Raw genomic sequence first — 9885 nt, forward strand, 5'->3', positions numbered from 1 at the left:
TCTAGTCCAATTTTCAGGGAGGTAATAAGTCCATGCAGTGTACACTGTCACTGTCACTGTCCTCCCATTGTTCATAGATTTGCTCTAGTGGGCCCAGTACCATTGTGAGACTTGTTACTGTGTTTGGCATACATTACGGGGAGCTTGCCAGGCTTTGCCGTGCGGGCAAGATACTCTCCGAGAGGGGTGAAGGAATCGAACTCGGGTAGGCCGTGTCGGCCGCGCCCAAGGCAAATGCCCTACCCACTGTGCTATCGCTCCAGTCCATATATAGTATATATAGTATATTTCATATATACTATATGCTAAATATATATTATATAGCACAGCGGGTTACTGTGTCTGGCATATCGAATACTCTCGGTAGCTTGCCGGGCACAGCAGGTAGGGTGTTCGCCTTACAAGTGGCCAACATGGCCGACCCGAGTTCGATTCCTCCGCCCCTCTCGGAGAGCCCGGCAAGCTACTGAGAGTATTGGATATTTCAGACACAGTAACAACAAAGTCTCCAATGGAGACGTTACTGGGCCCGCTCGAGCAAATCGACGATCAATGGGAGGGCCTTTACCTTTACCTTTATAATATAAAATTATAATTATAGATTATATACATATATATGTATATAGCTACATTCAGTGGTACTTCACGGGTCATGTGGTGCCAGGTATTATGCCTGGGGCTCCTACATGCAAAACACATATTCCAGTCTTTGAACTCTCTCCCTGGCCCATATTACTCTTGATCACAAGTCTATTTCATTGGATTTGGTCTGATAATTCACATAGGGGTAACAAGAAAAGTAATTTGTTAAATAAACATTTAAAATTTTGCTTTGCTAGAATTTTTTGTTGTTTTTTGGGCTAGAGCGATAGCACAGCGGTAGGGAGTTTGCCTTGCACGCAGCCAACATGGCCGACCCGAGTTCGATTCCTCCGCCCCTCTCGGAGAGCCTGGCAAGCTACCGATAGTATCTCGCCCGCACGGCAGAGCCTGGCAAGCTCCCCGTGACGTATTCGATATGCCAAACACAGTAACAACAAAGTCTCCAATGGAGACGTTACTGGGCCCGCTCAAGCAAATCGATGATCAACGGGAGGGTCTTTTGTTTTGGATCTACAACTAACAATGCTCAGGGTTTTCTCCTTGACTCTGTGCTCAGGAATCACCCTGACAGAGCTCAGAAGACCTTAGGTGGTGCTGGGGATCAAAGCTAAGTCTGCCACTTGTAAGGCAGACACCCTACTCTGTACTATCTGTCGGCTCTATCACTGTAATTTTTCCAAATGTTAGATCAAACTTTTAAAAGACTATTAAGGGGCTGGAGCAATAATACAGCGGGTAGGGCATTTGCCTTGCAGGTGGCCTACTCAGGTTCAATTCCCAGCATCCCATATGGTCCCCTGAGCACCACCAGGAGTAATTCCTGAGTACAGAGCCAGGAGTAACCCCTGAGCATCAGCGGGGATGACCCAAAAATAAAAATACATAAATAAAAGACTAATGAATTTGGCTATCTAGCCAAATTAAGTACTCACCACCAGATTTTACCTGCAGTACTTATAAATTAGGATAAAATTCTCTCTTATTTGAAGTTGCCCCTAAATTCTAAAGCTAGACTTGCTAGGAAACAGCTTTCTTAATTCACCTGAAAAAACAGGTATTCTGTAATCCTGGGGCCAGGCTGGCTTTCCCAAGAATGTTTTGTACAAGGATAACTGATTATTATTCAACCTAAACAAGAATTATTTTTCAAAAAAAAATGAGAAAACTCAGTAGGATTTCTTAAAGGATCAGGCTTGGAGAAAAAGAGAAATGATTTATCTATGTTTATAAAATTAGAATCTATTAAATTGCCATAAATAATAGCTGACTTAAGAGAAAACAGGGCATTAAAACATCAATATTTCAAACACAACCTATAATCAGCCTTATAAATTCATCCAATCCCATGCAATTACTTATTGATCTTGGATCAACAATCCTGTGAACTCATCAGCTATGATTCTGCAAACCCAAACTCGATCCAGGGATATTGTTGCAGTGAAAAGGGTTGAGTTCCAGAGCAGGTCCCCAATTTTTGCCTGTAAAATTAATGTAACAAAACCTCCTGATGATTATGAAGTTGTTATTAATTCAACAGCTTTGAGAAAGTTACTTCACATCTCCTGGTATTCAGTCACCAGGCTTCACACTGGTTCCTGTGTATGTAGCCCTTGGTCTAAACCGGTATCTCACTGGTTCTATCCTTTGACGGCCATGATTGTCTCTCACTGATTTTGTCTCTGGAAGTTCACTGCTGTGTTGTCCTAGTCTGTTTCTGCCCCTCAAGACCCAGAGCCCAGAATCTCTTTGTCCTTTTGACTTTTGTTTGTTCTGAAGGGTTGGGTGGTGGGGGGACGTGTGGAGGAACTACTGGTTTCTTCCCAATAGCTGGTGGGCACAGGTGAGGGCTCAGAGAGTGGCTGCTGTCCCTCTGGGTGCCACGTGTAGGGGCCAGAGTAAGTTGTTGAACCTGTGTTCCTCTTCGAAGTGGTGCTATTCTGGGGGGAGTTCATTTGCATTTTTTATCTGGCTAACTAACCCTCTTGTTGGAAAGATGTAATATGAGCCGGGGCCACTTTCTTCTCCCCAACATGGCTCCTGTGTACTGGTTTGATTTCAGCATTATTTAAGCAACCTTATCAGATGGCTGTGCTCCAGAGTATTTTGGCATGAGCCTTTCAAATGGTCTCAGAGACAGAACTTTTTGTTAAAAACAAGCGCACTGCTTTCAAGCTCCCTGCGAACATTTCCAGGGAAACTCAGAGTGAAACAGGAAACTTTCTGAAGATGATAAAAGACGAAGTAGACACAGTTAACTAGTGAAACAAAATTTAAAAATGATACAAGGCAATTTGATTGCTTCTGTGTTCTACATCATTAAAAAAATAACTGAAAGTATGATGGTAGCAGCTGCCCTGCATCAGGCAAATCAGAACTTATCATGGAGAGGTCCTATCATTAACAAATCTCTAGGAACTTTATACAGTTTTGAAATATTGTTTAATAACCTCGTCCCCATGAAAATTGAAACTAGGAAATGTTAAGCATCTCCTCAGGTTTGAAAAGGCTTCCCATGCTACCCATCACATATTGAATGTACCTAATTAATAGTTTCTAGCCCCTCTCCTTTTACAAGGTGACTATCCTTTGTGATATTCCGTGGATCCTCTGGGAAATCTCAAAAACAGTTTGTAATTGAGAAAATAGCCTTTATGATCGGGTTTCACAATGCAAAATGTTAAATATCAGAGGCCGTGAACACTTGTTTAAATAGGATTCTGTGTCACTGAGAATACTTGACTTCCTATTTTACCAAAGTGACTATAAGAGATTTCAAAAGTATATATAGAAGCATGATTTTACAAAATCTCAGCTCTTTCAAAAATAAGAAACCTTGTTTTCTTTCCCAATCATGGCCATGAATAAGTCAACAAAAAGCACAGGCTATTATTCTGATAAAACACAGTAGAATCTTTGTCTCCAAGGCAGATTATTCAGAAGGTACTGAATAACCTGTTACAACCTCTTATTAAGAGAAGACCAGTAGTTTTTCACAAAAAACCAACAAGATAATTTTAACAGAACAAAAACTAAGTTGTAGTTTTCTATCCAATATTTGATGCTAAAGTACTGTTAAAAAAACTTATCACTAAATCCATCAAATGTTTAATCATGACAAAGAAATTTCCTTTTCTATCAACCTTATCCAGTTTCGTATTCCATCCAGCTTTTGTTTGATACTCCTCTTGCTCATTCATGAACCACCAATTACTTTTTGTTGAACAAGAAGGTATAAGTTTACATAGCTCATATATTTAACTTCTCCAAGGTTTAAGAGATGCACGATTAGCTAAAGATTTTAGGCAAAATATCAGACATTATCATTTACTTTAGAAACTACAGAGTGAAGTGGTCTCAGAATGGGGAAAAGGAAAAATGTATATCACAAGGAAATGTTGTTTAATTTAAATGGGTTGACAAAATCCAGAAAAAGTAATTATAAACTGATTTTGAAGTTCACTTTTATTTTTTTCCAAAATTTAATTCAAATTCAATGCTCTCTTCTCACACTGTCATGCATTTCTTTTTGTTTTGGTATTTTAGTGAATTAGAAAAATTAAAAGTCTTCACTGAAATATCACTTTATCACTTACTAAGCAAAGAAATGTTAATGTGTTATGAAAAATTGATCTATACATCAGATTTGTCTGTCTCAAATTTATTGATACCAATAGAATTTTTCAATGCAGTCTCTGAAAGAAGGTTGTATTTACTGTGTCATTTCCATATCTTTAAATTTATTTTATCTTTCATCCTTTTAACATTAAACATTTTTCCAGCTGATCATTTTCTAATGAAAGTGTTTTTTGAAACTGAACTTGAGTATGTTTTTGATGTTTAAGAGCATATACAAAACCTCCTTTGTTTTACCTTTCAGATTTTTATTTTAAAATGTGTATGATGTTTATCACTTTCTATGTTGGAGTACAAGGAGTTTAGGTTTATCAGGTTGCACCCATCACAGTGCTCCTGAGTCACTCCCATTACTTTGTCAGTAACTACTTCTTTGTGCTCTTTTACCCAACTAATTCCCAAGTAAGGTCTCATCTTTCTTAGATACTGAAGCTGTACTGTAAGTTAATATTGCCTTTCTCCTCTCCTTATATCTTTTGAATAGTTTACTTTAATACAATGTCCTTTTTGTATAGATACAGAAAGACCGTTAATATTATGCTTTGTAATTTAGGATTTAATTGGCTTTGAATATTATTCACTCCCGGGCATCTGCTTTCTCAACTTAAGCCTCAGTTGCCCTCAATTCCTAGCACCCCAAAAGCAGGGTCCCGACATGGGACTGGATGGAACCAGGGCAAGCCGGTAAGTTATGTGCTACCCTGGCATCGCGATGGGACAGGCCAAGGTGCTACGATCCTTAACTATAGGTTAAGAGTTTGATTCATAGGCAAATGCTGTCATGATCCAAAAGCAAGGACGAGACTAGAACCCTGCTGCTAAGAATAAGAAAGCTATCTGGCCTGAGCACTGCAGTCTGAGATCGAGATGGCCCTAGGAGAGCAATTCTATAAGCTAAAAGTATTTCTTACTGTGTCCATACAAAATGATTTATTTTATGTATGCTTATATGTTGGTCGAACAAGGAGAGGAGAAACACATCCAGGGAAATCTTGTTCTAGGGTGGGTTGATCTGTCCTAGAAGCAGTTTTCCTATGTGTCCTGACTAGTTTGGATGAGACTGAACCTTTCTTCCCTTTCAAACTGCCCTCAGTAAATGATTTCAGTGTATTGAGGCAGTTTCCCTTATCTCACAGGAACCTAGCTGGTCTTAGGTAAGCAGATCTCAGGTGATAAGCCAGGCCTGATCTTGGGGATGTAGATACCTGGCTCCAGGCAGGCTCCAGGCAGGCTCCAGGCAGGCTCCAAGCTCTAGCAGACTGGTCTTTGATGTGTTAATTCAAGTAGCTTGTAAAAGGTGAGGCCAAGATTACTGGCCTGGGGATGTAAAGAAACAATGTGGATATAAAGAAACAATGTGGATGTAAAGAAACTATGTATGTTTTGCTGCCTCAATGTTCTTTCTGTACCTCCTCTTGATGACATCACTGTATTGTGCCCTTTATAGGTACTATGATCTATATAAGGGAGATTTCAAGGCTCTCTGGGGGACACATGTGTCAGAGAACCTGGGAAGATGGGGCTGAGGACAGAAGCTGAGAGAACAAAGGTGCACGTGCTTGAGAGATCCTGGGGCCTCCATGACATACATCTCTTTCATGTAACAAACTGCTGCTAAGACCAACCAGCCTGGCCCTCATTTCCTTCCTCCACCTGGCCATCGCCATCGACCATCGTGGAGTGGAGAAACGGCCTGAGACTACCGAACGCGGGTGGCAGGAGAGATAGGCCACTGCCGATCCCTTGACTGCCAACCTTTTTAATTTTTTTGTGTTTATACATTTCTATACTACTAATCTTTCTCAAATAAATTACAAATTCATTTTTGGCTATGATTACAGTAGCATTGTAGCACTGTCCTCTGGTTGTTCGATGATTTGCTCGAGCGGGCACCAGTAACGTCTCCATTGTGAGACTTGTTACTGTTTTTGACATATTGAGTATGTCACAGGTAGCTTGCCAGGCTTTGCCATGAGGGCATGATACTCTCGGTAGCTTGCCAGGCTCTCCTAGAGGGGTGGAGGAATCAAGGAATCGAACCTAGGTCAGTCCAGGTCGGCCACATACAAGGCAAACGCCTTACCTGCTGTGTTATCACTCCAATCCGTGATTGCAATAAATATTATAAAGTATCTTGGCGTGCTGTCCTTTATTTTAACATAATTTTTCAAATGGTTCAAACTACCAGGGGGTTTTTCCTTTAAGAAAAAAATATTTTATGGATTTAAAAAACATGAATAAAAGCAAATTCTCTGTTGCAGTTGTAAATTTGAATAGTGGGTCTTTCTTTTTAAACCTGGTTATTGTATTTTTGTATTTGAAAGTGAAAAATCAAAGAAACACTATTCTGGTTCTCAAGCAATCCAAAAGTGAAGAATAAAAGAGTCACTAAGAAAAGGAATACAGTAGAGATTGTTTTTGCCCTGTCAAACTCAAAGGTTAGAGTGACACGTCATTATTGGAATGATGGCAATTCTGAGTATGATACAGGACCCAGGTGAAATTCTGCTTTTAGTTTAAAAAAGGACAAAAGCAGGTCCTATCCTCTCATGATTGAAAATTAAAAACAGAAATTGGCATTGAGTGAGTGAGACAAAGTATTTTTAATCCCAAGGTATCTGGAAGCTGTTGACTTCAATCAAATGCCCTGAATTACTGAAGTGTCATTACCCAGGAAATGGGGCCTCCCATTTCTTGATTTTGCTGTGGATCCTTCTTCCCCTGCCAGATAATGAAGGAGGCATTAATGATGGGTGCTGCAGAGTCAGATAAAAGAAATCTTTTCAACTGAGAACCACTTTCCTCCTCAAATTAACAAGGTAGAGGCTGAAAAAAATTATTTGAGACAATTATAGCTTAAGCCCTTGGTTTTGCAATAAGATTCTCTAGCGGCTGGAGACATATGGCAAGGGTTAAGGTGCTGACTTCTGTTTGATCTCATGTACCACAAGGGATTCCCTGAGCACTGTCAGGAGTGATCCCTAAGCCTAGAGCTAGGAGTAGCCCTTGAGCACCTTGACAGGTATGTTCCTGTCTAAAAGATTCTCTTTCTTCCCTATTGATTTGCCCAAACTTACCCAGTTTTATAGCATTTCTTCTCCCCTATTCCTTTTTTTTTCTTTCTGGTTTTGGGCCATACCTGGCAACACTCAGAGATCATTCCTTGCTCGACATTCAGGAATAACTCCTGGCAGTGGTCAGGGGATTATATAAGATATCAGGAATTGAACCCAGGTTGGCCATGTGCAAGACAAGTACCTTACCCGCTGTATTATCTCTCTGGCCGCAGTTATAGCATTATTTGGCACTAGATTGATGAAATGACATTCCCTCGTCCTAGGTTCAGATACAAAAAAATCCTTATTAGTAAAAATGCATTGGTATTTTTAAAGGGCAAGAAATAGAGATGGATAGATAATAGATGAATGAACATTTCACTTTAAATAGTACTAAGGATATACTCTTCCTGGAATTTTATCAATACCTCTTGTATTAAGAAAATTTTCTTTGCTTTTGTTATTGAGCAATATAGACTATTTCAAGTTAAGGATTTGAACTCGATTCTCAGCCACCAGGGCCACAAGCAAGGCAAATGCCTCACCTCCTGCATTGCCTCTCTTTCCCTTTAGTATTCTTATAACATGAAAGAAAAGGGAATGATTCCAATAGACAGATTAAAGCATGGTATTTTGGTAATTCTTTTGCAATATGTAAATATATCAAATCATCACATTGTATACCTGAAATTTATACAATGTAATATTTCAACTATGCCTCAAGAAAACGGAAAAATTAAGTTCAGTAATCTGATGCTTTAATATATTTTATTTTATTGATTTGAAAAATGTTGCATAGGTTCTCTTTTCAAAACTAAGTCTTCGCAAATATCACATAATTTCACCAATGCATGGAAGATAAACAAAAGAGCAAACGAAACAACTCAAACTCATATTATAAGAATGGAGATTTGTCAGAAAAGAAAAGAGAAGGAGTGGGGCACTGGAGCAATAGCACAGTGGGTAGGGCATTCGCCTTGCATGGGAAAGACCCAGGTTCAATTCCCAGTATCCCATATGGTCCCCTGAGCAACTGCCAGGAGTAATTCCTGAGTGCATGAGCCAGGAGTAACCCCTGTGCATCGCCGGTGTGACCCAAAAAGAAAAAAGAAAGAAGGAAGAAAAGAGACGGGGATGGGTAAATCAGGTAACAGATATCAACTGTATGGTGAAGGAAGGGACAAAGACAGACTTTTATTGGTGACCTTATTAAAGTATATGTAGATGTTGTATGGGCTGGGGCGAAAGCACAGCGGGTAGGGCGTTTGCCTTGCACATGGCCAACATGGCTGACCCGAGTTCGATTCTTCCTTCCCCCTTGGAGACCTCAGCAAGCTACCAAGAGTATCTCGCCTGCACAACAAAGCTTGGCAAGCTCCCTATGACGTATTCGATATGCCAAACACAGTAACAACAAGTCTCACAATGGAGATGTTACTGGGCCCACTGGAGCAAATCGATGAACAATGGGAGGACAGTGACAGTGACAGTGACAATGTTGCATTAGACTATTATAAACTTGCAGCATATATAATATTATAAAACAATGTGACTTCCATTAAAACTTAAAAAAATAAACTCCAAGAAAGACTTTAATATGATTAAATTAATTTTTTTAATGGAAGCAAATTACTTTTTCTCATGTGGGTCACCAATTATTCCCACATTTCCTCAAAGATAATAAAATGTATACTCTGGCTTAAATCAACTTTCCATATAAAATTTATCTTTTTGAGGGTTGTCTGCTTCCATAATACCAAGTCTACATAATCTTTGTTATGATTGATCTACAAATATTTTAGATTTACAAAAGGTTATATCTTCACATTTATTCTTCTGGAGGAATGACTTAGTCATTCCTGAGCCTTTTATTTCTGTATAAATTTCTTTTTCTGTATAAATTTTAAAAACAACTGTTCATTTTTACTGAAAAATCCTGTGGGAATTTGTGCTGAAATTATATTGACTCTGTGGAATAACTAGGGAGTGATTGACATCTCTCTGATACTGAGTCTTCTTGGCTATGGAAGTAATTGATACATAACGTGATTTGTTATTCTTTAATGCTTTTTGTTTAAAAATTGCAATATGGTCAGCCAACTTTTACTCATATTATAAATCATATATTTTTCTGCCAACTTATCATGCATTAAAATTTCACATTGAGGCCGGGAATGTAACTTAGTAGTAGAACACTTGCATGGGTAGATCCTGGATTGAATTCCAATCATCACATTGAAAAAACTGACATTGAAGAGAAGTTGGAGGAGAGGGGTGTGGGCCACACCTGAAGTGCTCGAGAGCTACTCCCAGCTAGTGGTATTCAGGGGACCATGCAGTGCATGGGGTTACTGCATGCAAGACAAGTACCTTAATGCCTCTATTATCACTCAAGTCCAACACTGAAAAATATTAAAGATTAATAATCACCTTCATATTATCCACATAACATTTTTATATATTTACAGAAAATGCAACAGAGTTGAAATATACTTTTATTCTAAATATGTATTAGAATTTATAATTGTTGAATCAACATAGTTATAATAGTGTTAACATTGAAGCTTTGGGTTTACAAATTTTCTGCACCTCC

The sequence above is a fragment of the Sorex fumeus genome, unplaced genomic scaffold (assembly GCF_029834395.1).
Source record: "Sorex fumeus unplaced genomic scaffold, SorFum_2.1 ptg000086l, whole genome shotgun sequence".
Taxonomy (NCBI): Eukaryota; Metazoa; Chordata; class Mammalia; order Eulipotyphla; family Soricidae; genus Sorex; species Sorex fumeus.